General features: G+C 45.4%; 1 long non-coding RNA gene across 1 annotated transcript in view; it reads left to right on the forward strand.

Annotated features, from left to right (window-relative positions):
* The window catches only part of LOC149972793 (uncharacterized), a 548,532-nt gene that overhangs the window by 514,127 nt on the left and 13,166 nt on the right, over positions 1–21,239 (forward strand). The window lies entirely within an intron of this gene.

Here is a 21,239-nt window from a genome sequence, read left to right on the forward strand (position 1 = left end):
GAGTAGAGTTAGAAGGACTGCAGAATCAACTAAGCTCTAGTCCATTTCCCCTGATCAGTGTGACACGATCCCACCAGTATACTGACAGCTCCTACAGCCCTGTTGGGAAAGCTTGCCACTGTGACAAACATACTCGTCGATTCCCTTTCTCCCAGGACAGAGTGGGTGTTCTTTTCCTTTATTCTCTCTCTCTCTCGCTCCTTTCTTTGAGCTAGCCAATTAACCAGGGAGCAGTCGCCTAATGAGTTGTCTCTGGTGGGGAGACGAGGAGACGGACTGGAGGTTGACAGGGGGTGGGGGTGGGGGGGTGGGGGGGGCAAGAGAGGTGAGTGAAGCCATAGAAGAGTAGAGGGGTGGAGAGAATGAGGAGAGAGGGCAGAAGAGAGGGGTGAGAGGAGAGGACACAGGGACGAAAGAGGGGTAAGTGGTGAGGGGATAGGGTGAGGGACAGAGGCAGAGGAAGGAGGAGAGGAGAAACAACCATCCCGTCCCGTCTCTCAGCACCTTTCACCAGGACATTGTCAGGGCAGACAAAAGGCTTATCAGCCTCCTATTCACTACAGTCTGATGAACTGGGAGGATGGAGGGAATGGGAGGAAGAGTGGGGGGATGGGGGGGATAGAGAAGGAAAAGGAGGGGAAGGACATGTCGTTCCACTGGCCCACTAAATGTCAGCAACTGGGCCAGGGGACGAGTGGAACCTTATAGATTACTGACATATAACAATGGGAAAACTGGGCCAGGGGACGAGTGGAACCTTATAGATTACTGACATATAACAATGGGAAAATGCAAGAACTAAAACTTACTTTTGGGTCTCAAAAGGGTTCTTCGGCTGTACCCATAGGTAGGTACCCCTAGGTCTAGGTAGATCCCTTTTGGGTTCCATGTAGAACCCTTTGTAAAAAGTATTCTACATGGAACGCAAAACGGTTCTATCAGGAACCAAAAAGGCTTCTCCAAAGGCTTCTCCAAAGGCTTCTCCTATAGGGACAGCCGAATAACCATTTTAGGTTCTAGATAGCACCTTTATTTCTGTAGGAGTTAACAGCCGTTTTGTACATAGGATAAAGCGACAGTAAATCACAAATCAATGTTAAGAGTATCTTGCAGACCAGGTAAATAAATAAAGCAGGTAAATCATTTTTAAAAAGGAAAATTCCTGACAAACTGAATCCGATACATCTCATTGCTCCCGACACATTCTCCGGCCAATTCAAAAGAAGGGTGTTTTTAAAGCAATGCTTGAGGTAACAAGTGGTCATTTTCTTCTTTCCTCCCTCCCTCGTTCTTTTCTTTTCAGAAGAAAGGATGCGGTAATTAGAGGGTGGGCCAGGTGGAGGGATGTAGACAACTCAAGAGCGTAACACTACCTCACCTCCCCCCTACTGAGAGAGAGAGAGAGAGAGAGAGAGAGAGAGAGAGAGAGAGAGAGAGAGCTGGAAGGAAGGAAGGAGGTAAGGAAAGAAGGAAGAAGGGAGGGAGGGAGGGATGGAGAGAAAAGGAGTCTGGAGGAAGGAAGAAGAGGGTGAAGGGGGTGTATGGAAGGAGGGAGAGAGCAGGGAGGATGGATGAAGGGTAACAACAGAGAGAGAAGGAGCAGAGAGGATGGATGAAGGGTAACAACAGAGAGAGAAGGAGCAGAGAGGATGGATGAAGGGTAACAACAGAGAGAGAAGGAGTAGAGAGGATGGATGAAGGGTAACAACAGAGAGAGAAGGAGCAGAGAGGATGGATGAAGGGTAACAACAGAAAGAGATTCAGGGAGGATGGATGAAGGGTAAAAACAGAGAGAGAAGGAGTAGAGAGGATGGATGAAGGGTAACAACAGAGAGAGAAGGAGCAGAGAGGATGGATGAAGGGTAACAACAGAGAGAGAAGGAGTAGAGAGGATGGATGAAGGGTAACAACAGAGAGAGAAGGAGCAGAGAGGATGGATGAAGGGTAACAACAGAAAGAGATTCAGGGAGGATGGATGAAGGGTAAAAACAGAGAGAGAAGGAGTAGAGAGGATGGGGGCCAATTGGGTTACAGCAAAAGAAAATGTGTTGTTTAGCCAGAAACGTGGGGGAGGGGGCGTTAAATGAGGTGAGGGTCATGGGAGGCGGGGGTTGGATGCCCACTGTGAAACTAATGAAGGTCTCCAAGCGGAGGGGCCACCCACAGAACGACAAGCCCAACAAAGATGCTTCTGTCTGGGCTTCCCTTTCCCAGAGACCTCCTTGAGATGCTGGGGGTCCATTAAAAGGCTGCAAGGCCCAGGGTCTATTCAAGCGCACACACAGAGGCATGCATGTACGCACGCACACATACAGATATGGACACACACACACACACACACACACACACACACACACACGCACATACATACATACAAATAGCAACGTTAATTAATCCTCAGATTACCCAGCCAATTATTACCACACTTGTACTAATTAGAAATTATTTAAAGCATTTCCCAATTAGGGTTTACATGCTCAGCCTGATAGGAGCTTGCGTCGTTAAACCAACTGGTTTACAGTAGGAGAGGACACACACAAACACACACACCGCTGGATCAAACTGCAGTAATCAGGCAGTCTGAGAGAGCGTCCCTGACAGGAGTAAAGGACGAGAAAAGAAAAGGAGGAGACTAAAGCAACAAAGCTGCCAGTCCTCCAGTGCAGTATGGTGGGGCAGTGTTATTAGGCCAGGTAGTGGACTGGACCTTGATTAGGACAGATCATAATAAAACCAGCCTGGAAACACATGCCAATTAGGTTACCACAAGAACTAGGGCCCCTCATCGCTATGGAAACCCCCACCCTTCTTTTTGAACTCTCTACTACATGTCGCCCTCCCTATTCCTTCTCCCCCCTCCCTCTCTCTCCCCCCCCTCTCCCCCCTCCCTCTCTCTCCCCCCTCTCTCACCCCTCCCCCTCCCTCTCTCTCCCCCCTCCCCCTTCCTCTCCCCCCCACCCCTCTCTCTCTCTGGGTTTGTGTGCTGTCAGTGTTGAGAATGAGGAATGAGGAGACAATAGAGTGAACGTTAGAGAGGAGAGGTGTGTAAACAGATAGATGTTCTTTGTGATGAGCTTATGGTTAAATAAACACATCAAAGTGCCAGTATCGCTTTAATGTGTGTAAGTGCATGCATGGTTGTGATCGTTCACACGTGTGGGGGAATGTGTGTGTGAACGTGTGTGAGTGAACGTGCGTGTTCAGGTATGTGTTTATGTATGTGCGTGCATGCATGTGAGGGAACGTGTGTGTTCAGGTATGTGTGTGTGTGTGCTGGAGGGTTCAGACCCAGGGGAGCGTCATTAGAAGACTATTACTGGTTCATCCATGGGTGAAATGTAAGCTGTAACACTCAGCACCTGCAGCTGTTATCAGGGCTAAATCTGTCAACATACTATTTACTGTACTTTACAGCAACCATAACAACAGTAACAACGACAGCAATGACAACAGACTGGGTGTATAGGCATTAATCCCCGAGCTCACGAGGTAAAAACCGGTCGTTCTTCCCCTGAACAGGCAGTTAACCCACTGTTCCGAGGCCGTCATCGAAAATAAGAATTTGTTCTTAACCGACTTGCCTAGTTAAATAAAAGTAAACATTCAAAAAAAATGCAGACACACGTGTCAATGTATGAATGTCACCAGAAAACCTCTTCCTCTCTCTTCTCTTGTCCCCTGGTCTCATTCAAAGACCTTTCCTACTACCCCCTTTCGATTGCTCCCCCTTTTTCCTCCTCCTCTCCTCTCCCTTCCCCTACCTACCCTTTACTCTCCCCTGTCTCTACCTCCTCCTCTCCCTTCCCCTCCTCCTCTCCCCTCCCATCTCTCTCCACCTCTCCCCTCCCTCTCCACCTCCTCCTCCTCAGGGATCCATGTCATAATTTTAATTAATTTCTAATCAGGCGAGAGTAAACTAATCAGGGGAGGCTTTAAACAATGACGGCTCTGTCTGACTGCTCGGTCTGCTTCGCCAACACTGGGACACACACACACACACACACACACACACACACACACACACACACACACACACACACACACACGGTGGGATACAAACTAACACTTTTACTGGCTTGATTTTCAAAATGTGTCCTTGTGTGAGTCGTCTGCTTATGGTAAACACCATGCTGCTGTATATAATGTATATAATGTTTAAGAAAATAATACATGGGTTAGTGAATAAAGAAGCTAAATATGACTGGATGAATGTGATGGATAGATAAACAGGTAATGAATAAATGTGGCAAACCCAGAGTGTATCAGCAGCCATAAACACTGTTAGAATGGAACACACAAAGGCTACAGCTATCTGTAGGGGGGCAGATCCATTCTGCCAAGGCTAAGGTACTGTGACAAGCAGAGAGAGAGAGGGAAGGAGAGGAATGAAGAGAGAGGGAGGAAGAGGAATGGAGAGAGAGGGAGGGAGAGGAATGGAGAGAGACGGTGGGAAGGAGGGGGGAGAGAGAAGAGAGAGAGAGGAAGAGCAACAACATGAGTAATAAGGGTAAGATGAGGTTACAAGACAGCCTTAAGTAACGTTTGCCACACACACACACACACACACACACACACACACACACACACACACACACACACACACACACACACACACACACACACACACACACACACACACACACACACACAGTTAACATGTAAGCTATGAGGATATGAGGATCTGTCATGAAAGGTCAGGCTTGTGAGTGAATCAGTACTGAGAGAGTGAGCAAGTGTGTGTGTAGATTCTTTCATGTCTGTCTCTCCTCAGGTGTGTAACAGTACCTGCCTCCCCCCATGCTGGCGCCATGGTAACCAGACTCCCAGGTGTCCCCTAAAGTGACAGTTGACCTGGAGACCACAGCCTTCCACTAGATCACATGACAGCATCACACGCATGCACGAACACACACACACACACACACACACACACACACAAATACACAAAAGTATGTAGACACCCCTTCAAATGAGTGGATTTGGCTTTTTCAGCCACACCCGTTGCTAACAGGTGTATAAAATCGAGCACTTCCATGATGCAATCTCCATAGACAAATATTGGCCTTACTGAAGAGCTCAGTGACTTTCAACGTGGCACCGTCATAGGATGCCACCTTTTCAACAAGTCAGTTCGTGAAATTTCTGCTCTGCTAGAGCTTCCCCGGTCAACTGTAAGTGCTGTTATTGTGAAGTGGTAACATCTAGGAGCAACAACGGCTCAGCCGCGAAGTGGTAGGTCACACAAGCTCACAGAACGGGACTAGGGTTTATGAACAGAACGGGACCAGGGTTTTGTGTAAATTAGATACAATGACATGTCATCTGCTTGGTATCATTGGAGGAAGTGAGAGCGGAAGAAAGAGAAGCAGAAAGTAGAAGTAGCACAACAGCATTTGAGAGGAGAGATACAGAGAGGGAAATGGTCAAATAGAGCCTTCCTTTCCTTCCTTATTGCCCTCTGTGCCAAGTACTGACAGCCCATGGCAGCCGCTTCACTGGGATGGAATTAGGAATCCGGAGGAGGGAATCTGAAACGCTTCCATGATGTGTCAAACAACACTGGGATCCAAAAAGAGAGAAGGAGAGAAAGAGATGGAGAGAGAGAGATTTTACCAGGAGAAAGAAACTGTCACATCATCAGAATGGTTTGTCTAAACGGGGAGATGTGGGTTGGAGTGGGGGGAGAGGGGGAAGATATGGTTGTGGAATCTGGCAGCTATGTTCGAGGGCGGTATTTCAACAAAAATAAGCAGCCCCCAGGCAATGGAAGAGAGAGAGAGAGAGAGAGAGGTTAGAATGAAGATTGTAGGGGTGGGAGGGAGAGAGGGGTAGTGGGAGACAGAGGGAGGGAAAGAGGGAAAACGAGAGAGAGAAATTTAAATCTGGGAAGCTGACCAAGGATTTCCTGCTCCTCAGATATGCAGCTGTGGAATTAGAACTGGTTTTAAAAACAGGAGAACAAAAATAAACTTCACACTTCAGAAGCCTATTTTGGGTGATGGGGGTAGGAGGGTGGGCTATGCTGGCACCAAAACCTTAGGCCCAACGGGCAGACATCTTTTCAGCTTATTTCTCCTCCATCCTTAGTTGAAGGTGAGGGGGGCGAGTGAGCTGCCTTGGGTTCCCAGCGGGTTACAATGTGAGCTCATATAGAAACATAACACAACATGCCACTAAAAACCCCACCATAAAACCATTTCTACAGTCTGTGTCCCCTCTAGCACAGCGCTCTGAACGGAGACACATTGATTAAAGATCAAGCATGATCGTTACTCATATTGTAGATATCCAGTATTGTAGCATCTCTCCACTCCAGGCCAGGATTAGGTCTTTCTCTCTTCATAGGGGAGTGATGATGCACCATAGTGGAAGTGAATAAAGACCTATCAAAGTCACAAGCAGCCATGACAACAACACAGTGAACAACAAATCAATTACACCTCAATGAGGCTAATTAAACATATTAACAGCAACATCGGTGAATACTGTGACTGAGAACGACGTTGTTTCTGATGACTAGAATATGGCTGGTATGTCACTAAGTTGACGAGAGAGAGAAAAGGGTGGTGTACAGTGTGCATTGGTTGGCTCCCACACACACACACACACACACACACACACACACACACACACACACACACACACACACACACACACACACACACACACACACACACACACACACACACACACACACATAGGCCTAGAATACACACAAAATTTATATTTCATTATTCAAATATTGTCATCTTTATTTTTCAGATAAAACACCTCCTTAATTGAAAATATTCCCTTTAATAAAGCAGCAGATGATGGAACACTGAGACAGTAAATAGGTCTGTGTAGTACAGAGGAGCGTGTTGCAGTGCAGAAGCAACACAATGAACACCCACAACCCTCTACTGTGGCGATGGAAGAGTAGAGTATGTTCTTGGTCATCCATTACAGTTGATGATATCAAGAAATCAAATCAAACTATTCAATAACTGAAAAATGAAGATGACAATATTTGAATGATGATGAGGATTGTGTGTGTGTGTGTGTGTGTGTGTGTGTGTGTGTTTTACTCAGTTCTTAACAGTTGATACAGCAAGGGGAGAGAGAAAGGGTTTCTTATCCAGTTAGCAGAGATTGTTTGTGACTCTCATTTCAGTTCTATAGCTAGAATTCTCTCTCTGACATCACACCTCTACCTGAGAAGGCCTCTCCAGAAACAGAGACAGGCTACACAGCTACAGTCACATACAGTTAGCAGGATTAGGATAAGGAATATCATCCCATTTAAATGTGATCCTCTCCTCTTCTACTCCGTGGCCCACCGCACACACAAGGACAGTAACAAGGAATGTTATGGCAGGAGTGCCTACCCGCCTGTCACTCACACAAATACAAACACGCACACAAAAACACGCACACACACCGCTCCAGCCGCCAGAGCTGCTAAATTGCAGTTTGAGAGACGACAGGGGAGGGAGGGGGGCGGTGGGCTCGAGGGACAACATACAATGGAGCGTGCGGCTGACCAGCGTTCAGGTGAAATTGAATTGGAAATCTTCCATGGCTGGTTAGCATAACAAAGGGGCCCGTGGCTTTAGACAAAGACTGCTTCTCTAATGCCCAAAATCAATCTCTCCCTGGGCCCGCCGCCATTGTTCCCCTCCACCATACAGGTGTTCCTTCAATGGTCCTTAATCAAAAGTGTCAAAACAAAGTTAGGACTTATCTCTGCTCCTCCACAGATGGGAAAGAGAGAGAGGGAAGAGGGGGAGAGAGAGGGAGACTTGAGTGACTAGTGGGTATTGGTTTGTGTGTGCCTGTGCACTAGAATGTGCTATTCTGTTCTGTGGACCTACTGTACAGTACCTATAGTGTAAGTGTAAAGACCTGTGCAAATCCTTCCTTCCTTCCAAATGTGTATATATATATATATGTGTGTGTGTTTGTGTGTGTGTGTGTGTGTGTGTGTGTGTGTGTGTGTGTGTGTGTGTGTGTGTGTGTGTGTGTGTGTGTGTGTGTGTGTGTGTGTGTGTGTGTGTGTGTGTGTGTGTGTGTGTGAGACCTCTTGTTAGAGAGGCTGCTCTTAAAGGAGAAGTTTATCCAATATCCAGACACTCCCAAGTGATTCCATACATTGAACCCAGTTCAGTGGAGTTTTGCCTCTCCCCCTCTCTCTCCATGTAGTGTAGTGCTGTACTGAAACAGCTGCAAAACAAGCTCCTGGATGAAGGCCTCGCTCTGCACTGTTACCGGTGAATTCATGATTCAGAAAAGTGTGGACAAATTCCTTATTTTATTGAAAGCTTACGGCTGAATTAGCTATTTTTTGTCAAAAGTACTATTGGCTTTGAGTCAGGAAATGTGTACTTTTCCCCCTAAAACATTTGCAATTATTTTATATCATTATTTGTATCCGACCACCACAGTAGGGGAGATGGAACAACTGCGCATTTGTGCTCTCGTTGCCAGCATAAAGTACTAATTTCCTGACCCAAAACCGATCTCTGAATCATGAATTCACCGGTAACAGTGCAGAGCGAGGCCTGCATCCAGCAACGTCACGAGTCACGTGATCTTGTTTTGCAGCTGCTTCAGTACAGCACTACAGGGAGAGAGAAGGGGAGAGGGAAAACTCCACTGAACTAGGTTCAATGTATGGAATCACTTGGGAGTTTCTGGATATTGGATAAAGTTCTCTTTTAAAGGTGTTTGTTTTGATAAGGTTGCCCTATTCTATCTCTGCTCTCCCAGCCTCAGAGATTACCATATTAATAATCTCAGCCTGCTAATCCCAAACACTAATGAACAGCTCCATATTCCATCAGCCCTGACATTACCAACCAGCTGACAGTTATCCAGCATCACACACAATATATATATATATATACACAAACATACACAGAAGAAAAAAAAATTGGCTTTGTTTTCCTTGTCTCTAATGACTGTGATTATATAAATGACCAGTCATAGGTCAGCCACTCAAGAGCCACTTCGAAATTGGACATCTGTCCAGTTTCCCAGGACGTCAGAAGATGCCTTCAAAACCTACCACTGGGGGCCACGGTGAGCGCTATTACCATCAAATAGGCTATACAGCTAGGCACTTGTTTAAATTTTTTTGTCCCAAACGTTAACCCTTAAGCCACGAGCTCAGGCTCCGAGGGTGGCGCATTAAATCCCAGTGTTAGACACAATCTTTATTGTTTGAACCCTATCCAAAACCTTTACCCTTAACTTACCATTAGTAATTAATGCTTAAACTTAATCTTCGTAATTTGACGTTTATGGACAAATGTCGCATTCGGCAGTGAGTCTGTGAGAGCTTGTGGCATAGCTAGGACTAGCAGATTTTTCTGGTTAGGTCACATGGTCAGGAAAAACTCCCAGTCCTAGATATGAATAGTGTGTGGTCAAGAAAAACTGCTAGATTCATAGTGTATGAGACAACCCCTCAGCCCATCTTTCTGATCCCCCCTCCCCACACCAGCCCAAGGGAAGACTCCCATACAAAGCAGTTGATTAAAAATCACTTAGTGAGACAGACATATAAAGCTGTCAGTCATGGCTTGCCCAGGGGACAAGAGAGAGGAGAAGAAGAGGAGAGGAGGAAGGGAGGAGGGAAGGAGGATAGGAGGGAAGGAGGGGACGAGGAGGGGAGAAGGAGAGGAGGGGAGGAGAGGAGGGGAAGAGGAAGGGAAGAGAGGAGGAAAGGAGGAGAGAAGGAGAGGTAGTAGTGTTCACCACTAGCTGTAGCTGTCAAACCCACTTGCTCCAGCCTAATCATATAACATGGACTTGACTTCATACACATGGAGCCATTTATAAACCTTTACTTAACCTAAATTAAATAAGAGAGAGAGGGGGGGGGGTGGAAATCAATTTGTTTTAAATTACATGTGTCACCACATGATGGTAGTTACACATCTGAGCATGGCCCACTGAGACCTCTGACACACACACACACACACACACACACACACACACACACACACACACACACACACACACACACACACTCACTCACTCACTCACTCACACACACACACGGCAGCTGCCAGTGGCAGAGGTGAGACAGCATCCCTCTAACGGTCTCCTGCCCATCACAAACAGATGGTGCACCCCCCCCCCACACACACACAACAAATCCTTCACCAACTTGTCAAATCCACCACAAAGCCTCACTACCTACAATGTATATTACTCTCAGCCCCCTAATTAGAAAAACTTCTGACCCTTGATACAATAGATGTCAGACAGGGGCTATAATATGACAGAGACATCAGAAGGCATATAACATGACAGTGACAGAGATATCATCTCCACGTAGCCTTTAGCCGAAGGTAAATACAGAACTGACCTTAGTACAGTGTCTGGGGGCCACTGCACATCAACTTCCTCTGAGATATCACTGAGTTATATAATCCACAGGGCAGGCGGTCATATTGTGTGTCTGATAATTTGCTGTTTGAAGATTACTGACAGACCTCTTCAGACACCTCTGAAGATGAAGAATCTATAGACACTCAGTCAGACAGATCACACCTTAAAGACCCCCTCTCCTTCTGTGACCTTTAACCTTTGATACTTGAGACCCCACCCCCCTCACAATCTCAGCCTACACCAGTTTCTGCCTTTGACTTCTAGTGCAACTCTCACTCTGAAGTGACAGAGTGCTCTCTCGTCCAAGATTTACATGCTACAGTATGAGGAGAATGACAAACTATCTGTGGCAATTTTAGCATGTAAATCTTGGTGGGGCAAACTCCCCAAAATGTTTTTAGATGCATGCCAGCAAAGCCACTACACAACACAAAACTAAACAATACATTCATTGCACTATAACAGTGACAAGCGGTGCTCACAAACTGTTAGGGCCTGCATAAATCTGTCTCAACAGCAGAGTCCCAATATCAGTCCAAACACCTTACCACTGCTTCACCTGGCTATCAGCAGAGTCTTGTCTGGCAGCGAAACTGCCTTTAAAAAAAACATGCAGTAGCTGATATGGCTGATTTACTTCAACAAATGTGGTTTCTACTGACAATTGAGATGTGCAAACTATGGCATAAGGGGACGATGAGCGGATAAGAGGCAATCCGTGATTTCGCTTAAGACAGTAATAAGTGGGCTAGGTTGGACGTAGTCAATAACAATTTGTTAAGCACTTTTGAAATGTACAGTGACAGAATTCAGAACATGGTAGTTCTGACATTATTCTCCCTGTTCACCAAGTCAGAACCGTAGGATAAATAAAGGGGGCATATAAGCAGACAATGAAGCTCTTGCAATATTCAATGATGACATTTCTCTAAAACAGGCTATAGGCTACATGTAAACCACCAAGTCAGAACAGTAATTCTTTTTTTTTGTTAACCTTTATTTAACTAGGCAAGTCAGTTAAGAACAAATACTTATTTACAATGCGGTCACAACCGGTCACAGCTGGTTGTGATACAACCTGGAATCGAACCATGTCTGTAGTGACACCTCTAGCATTGAGATGCAGTGCATTTGACTGCTGCGCTACTCTAGAGTTATGAGGGGAAAAGGGACCAAATTATTAGGGTGTGGCCCATGGGCTACTAACAGTTTACTACAGAACATACACTTAGTTTTACTTTCTTAGCTACAGTATACATACTCCTCCCAGCTGCCCACTGCACTAAGGATAGGAAACTCTGTCACCACTGATAAATCCACTATAATTGAGAATTTCGATAAGCATTTTTCTACGGCTGGCCATGCTTTCCACCTGGCCACCCCTACCCCGGTCAACAGCACTGCACCCCCCACAGCAACTCGCCCAAGCCTTCCCCATTTCTCCTTCTCCCAAATCCAGTTAGCTGATGCTCTGAAAGAGCTGCACAATCTGGACCCCCACAAATCAGCTGGGCTAGACAATCTGGACCCTTTCTTTCTAAAATGATCTGCTGAAATTGTTGCAACCCCTATAACTAGCCTGTTCAACCTCTCTTTCGTGTCCTCTGAGATTCCCAAAGATTGGAAAGCAGCTGCGGTCATCCCCCTCTTCAAAGGGGGAGACACTCTTGACACAAACTGCTACAGACCTATATCTATCCTACCCTGCCTTTCTAAGGTCTTCAAAAGACAAGTTAACAAACAGATCACCGTCCATTTCGAATCCCACCGTACCTTCTCCACTATGCAATCGGTTTCAGAGCTGATCATGGGTGCACCTCAGCCACGCTCAAGGTTCTAAACAACAATACTGTGCAGCCGTATTCATTGACCTGGCCAAGGCTTTCGACTCTGTCAATCACCACATCCTCATCGTCAGACTCAACAGCCTTGGTTTCTCAAATGATTGCCTCACCTGGTTCACCAACTACTTCTCCGACAGAGTTCAGTGTGTTAAATCTGAGGGCCTGTTGTCCGGACCTCTGGCAGTCTCTATGGGGGTGCCACAGGGTTAAATTCTTGGGCCGACTCTCTTCTCTGTATACATCAATGATGTCGCTCTTGCTGCTGGTTAGTCTCTGATCCACCTCTACGCAGACGACACCATTCTGTATATTTCTGGCCCTTCTTTGGACACTGTGTTAACAACCCTCCAGACGAGCTTCAATGCCATACAACTCTCCTTCCGTGGCCTCCAACTGCTCTTAAATACAAGTAAAACTAAATGCATGCTCTTCAACCGATCGCTGCCTGCGCCTGCCCACCCGTCCAGCATCACTACTCTGGACGGTTCTGACTTAGAATATGTGGACAACTCCAAATACATAGGTGTCTGGTTAGACTGTAAACTCTCCTTCCAGACTCACATAAAACATCTCCAATCCAAAGTTAAATCTAGAATTGGCTTCCTATTTCGCAAACAAAGCATCCTTCACTCATGCTGCCAAACATACCCTCGTAAAACTGACCATCTTACCGATCCTCGACTTTGGTGATGTCATTTACAAAATAGCCTCCAACACCCTACTCAAAAAATTGGATGCAGTCTATCACAGTGCCATCAATTTTGTCACCAAAGCCCCATATACTACCCACCACTGCAACCTGCACTCTCGTTGGCTGGCCCTCGCTTCATACTCGTCGCCAAACCCACTGGCTCCAGGTCATCTACAAGACCCTGCTAGGTAAAGTCCCGCCTTATCTCTGCTCGCTGGTCACCATATCTGCACCCACCCGTAGCACGTGTTCCAGCAGGTATATCTCACTTGTCACCCACCAAAGCCAATTCCTCCTTTGGCCGCCTCTCCTTCCAGTTCTCTGCTGCCAATGACTGGAACAAACTACAAAAATCTCTGAAACTGGAAACACTTATCTCTCTCACTATCTTTAAGCACCAGCTGTCAGAGCAGCTCACAAATCACGGCACCTGTACATAGCCCATCTATAAATACCTCAAACAACTATCTCTTCCCATACTGTATTTATTTATTTTGCTAATTTGCACCCCAGTATTTCTACTTTGCACACTCGTCTACTGTCAAATCTACCATTCCAGTGTTTTAATTGCTATATTGTATTTACTTCGCCACCATGGCCTATTTATTTCCTTTACCTCCCAAATCTCACCTCATTTGCTCACATTGTATATAGACGTATTATTCTACTGTATTAAATCAAATCAAATGTTATTTGTCACATACACATGGTTAGCGGATGTTAATGCGAGTGTAGCGAAATGCTTGTGCTTCTAGTTCCGACAATACAGTAGTAACCAACGAGTAATCTAACCTAACAATTCCACAACTGCTACCTTATACACACAAGTGTAAAGGGATAAAAAATATGTACATAAAGATATATGAATGAGTGATGGTACAGAACGGCATAGGCAAGATGCAGTAGATGGTATCGAGTACAGTATATACATATGAGATGAGTAATGTAGGGTATGTAAACATAAAAGTGGCATAGTTTAAAGTGGCTAGTGATACATGTATTACATCAAGATGGCAAGATGCAGTAGATTATATAGAGTACAGTATATACATATGAGATGAGTAATGTAGGGTATGTAAACATTATATTAAGTGGTATTGTTTAAAGTGGCTCTAGTGATACATTTTTTACATACATTTCCATCATTAAAGTGTCTGGAGTTGAGTCAGTATGTTGGCAGCAGTCACTCAATGTTAGTGGTGGCTGTTTAACAGTCTGATGGCCTTAAGATAGAAGCTGTTTTTCAGTCTCTCGGTCCCTGCTTTGATGCACCTGCACTGACCTCGCCTTCTGGATGATAGCGGGGTGAACTCGGGTGGTTGTTGTCCTTGATGATCTTTATGGCCTTCCTGTGACATCGGGTGGTGTAGGTGTCCTGGAGGGCAGGTAGTTTACCCCTGGTGATACGTTGTGCAGACCTCACTACCCTCTGGAGAGCCTTATGGTTGTGGGCAGAGCAGTTGCCGTACCAGGCGGTGATACAGCCCGCCAGGATGCTCTCGATTGTGCATCTGTAAAAGTTTGTGAGTGCTTTTGGTGACAAGCCGAATTTCTTCAGCCTCCTGAGGTTGAAGAGGCGCTGCTGCGCCTTCTTCACAACGCTGTCTGTGTGGGTGGACCAATCCAGTTTGTCCGTGATGTGTACGCCGAGGAACTTAAAACTTACTACCCTCTCCACTACTGTCCCGTCGATGTGGATAGGGCGGGGTTCCCTTTGCTGTTTCCTGAAGTCCACGATAATCTCCTTTATTTTGTTGACGTTGAGTGTGAGGTTATTTTCCTGACACCACACTCCGAGGGCCTTCACCTCCTCCCTGTAGGCCGTCATGTCGTTGTTGGTAATCAAGCCTACCACTGTAGTGTCGTCCACAGTCTTGATGATTTAGTTGGAGACGTGCATGGCCACGCAGTCGTGGGTGAACAGGGAGTACAGGAGAGGGCTCAGAACGCACCCTTGTGGAGCCCCAGTGTTGAGGATCAGCGGGGTGGAGATGTTGTTACCTACTATCACCACCTGGGGGCGGCCCGTCAGGAAGTCCAGTACCCAGTTGCAAGGGGCGGGGTTGAGACGCAGGGTCTCGAGCTTGATGACGAGTTTGAAGGGTACTATGGTGTTAAATGCTCGGCTGTAGTCAATGATCAGCATTCTCACGTAGGTATTCCTCTTGTCCAGATGGGTCTGGGCAGTGTGCAGTGTGGTTGCGATTGCGTCGTCTGTGGACCTATTGGGGCGGTAAGCAAATTGGAGTGGGTCTAGGGTGTCAGGTAGGGTGGAGGTGATATGGTCCTTGACTAGTCTCTCAAAGCACTTCATGATGACGGAAGTGAGTGCTACGGGGCGATAGTTGTTTAGCTCAGTTCCCTTAGCTTTCTTGGGAACAGGAACAATGGTGGCCCTCTTGAAGCATGAGGGGACAGCAGACTGGGATAAGGATTGATTGAATATGTCCGTAAACACACCAGCCAGCTGGTCTGTGCATGCTCTGAGGACACGGCTGGGGACTGTTTGTTTTACTCCATGTGTAACTCTGTGTTGTTATATATGTCGAACTGTTTTGCTTTATCTTGACCAGGTCGCAGTTGTAAATGAGAACTTGTTCTCAACTAGCCTACCTGGTTAAATAAAGGTAAAACCAAAAAATAAATACATATCTCCCTGGCATATTACATCATTTACGCAGCAGCATACAATTACATTTGTTCTGAGTTCTGTCGCTGTACATTTCAAAAGTGCTTAACTAAGTTAGAAGTCTGAGATTTCCCAGTTCTGAGTTTCCAGCTTTTTTGAACACAGCAGAAATCATGCAGGCCAACGTTGATTATTTATCATTTTAAGCTTGGAAAAGAGACCCTTAATCCCAGACCCACTCCACTGAAAAGCAGGCTAGTGATTGATTTGCAATTCTTGCAGTTAGCCACTGATTCCTTCCAAACCACTCATTGCTGAATTGCAATTTCCAATTTGTTGTGTAATGTTTATGTCCAATGACCGATGAGCACCGATACGTTTTATCTATAATTTCTCTTCATTAAGACAAGGATAGAAAAGGATTTGCCAGTAGACTGTCGACTTGATTCATGATGATGACGGCTAGCTTGCTAGCAAAGATTTAGAAAGTATGATGTTGACATGATCAGTCCAATCAAAGCTACAGTAGATTTAATGTGATTTGACGTAATTTTATCTGTGGCCAATGACCTTGAGCCTTCTTGGATGGGCACTTCTAATGTAACACTATGGCAGTTTCCAAGCGGCTTGAATTTTCGTGCCCTCCCCGTAGATTCTTCAGTGACGCAGTGTCCCCATGAGTGACAAAACACTGAGCCAATCACAGCGCAGCTAGAGAACATTACCAACCACTACACTGCGTATTTTGCGCTGGCTGCCCCACCACCATAGAAAGCAATGAGCTGGGCTGAAAAACATGCCTTTTGGAGATGCCTTTACTCAAGTAAGCAAAAAAGAGACAGGTTTGTATGGGGCTTTATTAAATCAAAGTTGTTGTATTTCTTTGACATTGTTGCAAACTGATATGTGGCACATTTTAATGCCAAAATAACGGCAGGGTAGCCTAGTGGTTAGAGCGTTGGACTAGTAACCGAAAAGTTGCAAGGCAGTTAACCCACTGTTCCTAGACTAGTTAACCCACTGTTCCTAGACCAGTTAACCCACTGTTCCTAGACCAGTTAAGCCACTGTTCCTAGACCAGTTAAGCCACTGTTCCTAGACCAGTTAACCCACTGTTCCTAGACCAGTTAACCCACTGTTCCTAGACCAGTTAAGCCACTGTTCCTAGACCAGTTAAGCCACTGTTCCTAGACCAGTTAAGCCACTGTTCCTAGACCAGTTAACCCACTGTTCCTAGACCAGTTAACCCACTGTTCCTAGACCAGTTAACCCACTGTTCCTAGGCCAGTTAAGCCACTGTTCCTAGACCAGTTAACCCACTGTTCCTAGACCAGTTAACCCACTGTTCCTAGACCAGTTAAGCCACTGTTCCTAGACCAGTTAAGCCACTGTTCCTAGACCAGTTAAGCCACTGTTCCTAGACCAGTTAACCCACTGTTCCTAGACCAGTTAACCCACTGTTCCTAGACCAGTTAACCCACTGTTCCTAGGCCAGTTAACCCACTGTTCCTAGGCCAGTTAACCCACTGTTCCTAGACCAGTTAACCCACTGTTCCTAGACCAGTTAACCCACTGTTCCTAGACCAGTTAAGCCACTGTTCCTAGACCAGTTAAGCCACTGTTCCTAGACCAGTTAACCCACTGTTCCTAGACCAGTTAACCCACTGTTCCTAGACCAGTTAACCCACTGTTCCTAGACCAGTTAACCCACTGTTCCTAGGCCAGTTAACCCACTGTTCCTAGACCAGTTAACCCACTGTTCCTAGACCAGTTAACCCACTGTTCCTAGACCAGTTAACCCACTGTTCCTAGGCTAGTTAACCCACTGTTCCTAGACCAGTTAACCCACTGTTCCTAGACCAGTTAACCCACTGTTCCTAGACCAGTTAACCCACTGTTCCTAGACCAGTTAACCCACTGTTCCTAGACCAGTTAACCCACTGTTCCTAGGCTGTCATTGAAAATAAGACTTTGTTCTTAACTGACTTGCCTAGTTAAAAAAAGGTCAAATAAAAAACCAAAACATATATTATAATAGATTGCATGCCAAAAGATCCCGGATGTCGTACTACATTTGCCAAAATACGAAGTATGCAAGCAGTGGACATTATATCTGTGCTTTTAGGGCCCATAATGCAATTCTTCAGAAAACGGGCATGGCTTCATAACATTTTCAGATTTGAAGAAAATGGCGGAAAACATACAGCCGAAAAAATGAATTGCTTTACCAAATTATGACAAAAAAATAAGAAAATGTTGAGCAATGTAATAAAGTAATGATTTTTCAAATAAGTTACATGTTATGTTAGCTGACAATTTGTTACCTACACTAGCCTTATGAACCGCATAGAATATCATTACAACAGTTGCTTGTATGTACCGGTATGATAGCTAGCTTTAACGTTAGTTAGGCTACCAATACATCGAACTTGCCAGTACATTGCCCTCGGAAAGTATTCAGACCCCTTGACTTTTTCCACATTTTGCTACGTTACAGCCTTATTTTAAAATTGATTAAATACTTTTTCCCCCTCATCAATCTACACACAACACCCCATGATGACAAAACAAAAACAGGTTTAGACATTTTTGCTAATTTGTTAAAAATAAAAAAACTGAACTATCACATTTACATAAGAATTCAGACCCTTTACTCAGTACTTTGTTGAAGCACCTTTGGCAGTGATTACAGCAGAGTCTTCTTGGTAATGATGCTACAAGCTTGGCACACCTGTATTTGGGGAGTTTCTCCCATTCTTCTCTGCAGATCCTCTCAAGCTCTGTCAGGTTGGATGGGTAGCGTTGCTGCACAGCTATTTTCAGGTCTCTCCAGAGATGTTCGATTGTATTCAAGTCCAGGCTCTGGGTCAGACACTCAAGGACATTTAGAGACTTGTCCCGAAACCAGCCTGCGTTGTCTTGGCTGTGTGCTTGTGTTTGTTGTCCTGTTGGAAGGTTGGAACCTTTTTTCTCATGGTCTGAGAGTGTTTAGGTGCCTTTTGGCAAACTCCAAGCGGGTTGTCAAGTGCCTTTTACTGAGGAGTGGCTTCCGTCTGGCCACTTCCATAAAGACCTGATTGGTGAAGAGATGGTTGTCCATCTGGAAGGTTTATCTCACTTTTGTTTATTATCTATTTCACTTGCTTGGCGATATTAACATATGTTCCCCATGCCAATAAAGCCCTTAAATTGAAAATGGAATTAAATTGAGAGAGAGAGAGGGATAGAGTGCACGAGATAAATAGGGAGTAGAGAAATTAGAAATGAGAGAGAGAAGAGAGTGGGAGAGAGAGACAGATAGATAGAGGAGAGGGGGAGAACAAGCGAGAGCATGCACTGCAGTCAGCTTTGCAACATTACCCCGACCCACAACCAGCCTGATATAAACCACAAACAAATAGATAAACTATTTAGGCAGTAAAAGTGACTGACAGCTGGAGAGGAGACAAAGTAAAGGAGGGGAGTGAGGAAACAGGAGAAATACAGAGAAAGAGTGAGACAAAGGCAGAAAGAGAGTGAAAGAGAGAGAGACAGCACATTCTATTGTGAAGCAAAAAACAATGAACATGGAGCTCCCCTGGGTCAGCTAGGAATGTCACCTCCCACAGGGTCCTTCAGGGTCAGCTTAGACACACACGGCTGGCCAACACACTGCCTGTCTACAAACCACACACAACAAGGTCACATCTGACCAGAGAAAGGAAGAGGGGGAGAGAGAGTGAGAATGTGGAGCTGGGTCAGAGAGGAAGTAAAGAAAAGCTAAAGGTAGACAGGACAAGGAAGTTAGAGGAGATGCTGAAAGTGAATTGGATAAAGGAACGACTACACACAACATCAAACTCCAAAACATATTCCCCAAATGTATTCTATTTCAAAGAACACACACACACACTCACCCCTCCCCCCACAAAAAACAACCACCAGTGTATTTGTCCCACTGATATTTGTCCCACTGTATTGTACTGTGTTGACTTGTGAATGGCAAGGGTTCAGGAGAACGTCAAGACAATCTCCCAGCGCCCAAACACACAGAATTGAATCACCTAGGGGGAGGTACAGATGTCTGTAGTTATCTCTGGCCCTCTGTGTGGCCTTACCACATGTAAAATATATGAAATAATTAAATAAGATGATTTTCAAATAAAAAACGATAATGATAATCTGAAGTACCCAAAAGGGCCACTAGATGTCTTGTGATAGATTACATAAAATCCTTGAAAGGTACAGTACCAAAATTCTGGTAGTTTACTGATAGAATTGGAATGTCTCCAGTAATATACCCTCCCTTTGTAACCCTTTTTTTAACCCTACACACAGCACATTAACACATTACCACAGTTACACATAAACACACACACACTTCCCGGTTCTCATGAACAAGCTAATTATACAAAACAACTTTATCCAATCATAAACTAATCTGACGCAGAACAACAGAAAAACAGCTGATTGGTTGAGGATTACAGGTGATGATTGTATTTACTCATAATATTTATTTAATCTGCTTTAGTAGTTTAAAATATACACATACATAATACTAAAATGCTAAGAGAAAATAGTAATAAAGTACAAATAGTAATTATATGTACGCACACCTACACAGACATAAGCACTACAGAGGGCTGGTGGGACTCTAGTCGGGAGAGAGGCCCATGGTCAGCCAAAGGCAGAACGGCACAAAACATCAACCTGCTAACCAGGTGTCTGCCCCCTCCCAACCATCACCCCCAGTCCCCTGCAAGCAATAAATAAATGGTATGGTAGTAAGAATAATGTAAGGATTGTAAAATAAATAACGAAACAAAACAAAAGTGGGGGAATATAAGTATATCCGTCCGAAGGTGTCAGTGATCAAACCTGGAAGTAAAAAATATGCATCGCTGAGCGCAGCCGGGATGAAAGTGAATGTAACGTTAATTGAGAGCTCTGACCGCCATCCATTGGTCTGCTCAGCGTCTTACATGTTCGGTAGCCCTTGTTGAGCCCGTTTAATACGTTTTCACCCAATATGGTATAGTATGGATTCGAGTCCATGAGCAGACCCTAACACGCAATAACAAGGCACTCTAACCCGTACGGGGGATTGGTGTATATCCCCGGATAAACTTCTCTGCGTCCAAAACCGAGGAGAGCCAAATCTTCTCACCGGAAGGCGGGGTAAGTCTTGCAGGGAAGAGTAAGGCTGGGCGAAGATGGAGTTTGTAGAGTTTGGTCATGACATCTCTGTAGTCGGCGCGATGCTTTGCCACATCGGGAGCATAATCCTCATAGACACAGAATGGATGCCCTTTATGTGACAGGTTGCCCCTCATTCGAGCTTCACGCAGGATAAGATCCTTGGTCTTGAAACTGTGACAACAGATGATTACTGGGCGAGGACGTTTGCCCGGTCCAGGCACTGGGACAAGGGAGCGATGTGCGCGGTCCAGCTGGGGATCCGAATCCAAAACATCCGATCCCATTGCATCTTTCAATAGCTTGGCGAAGAAGTCGGTGGGGCAAGAGAGCCCGCCTCTACCCCCTCTGCCAGACCAACAACGCAAAGGTTATTACGTCTGGATCGGCCCTCCAGGTCCACCACTTTCACAGAAAGCCTCTGCACAGTATCCTGCAATGACGTGCATAGCTTCTCTAACTCGTCGATCCTACCAGCGTTGAATTCAGAAGCTTTCTCAAGGTCCACAAAACTCTGGCCATG

This window comes from Oncorhynchus mykiss, chromosome 22 (assembly GCF_057628025.1).
Source record: "Oncorhynchus mykiss isolate SJ-2025 chromosome 22, ASM5762802v1, whole genome shotgun sequence".
Classification (NCBI taxonomy): Eukaryota; Metazoa; Chordata; class Actinopteri; order Salmoniformes; family Salmonidae; genus Oncorhynchus; species Oncorhynchus mykiss.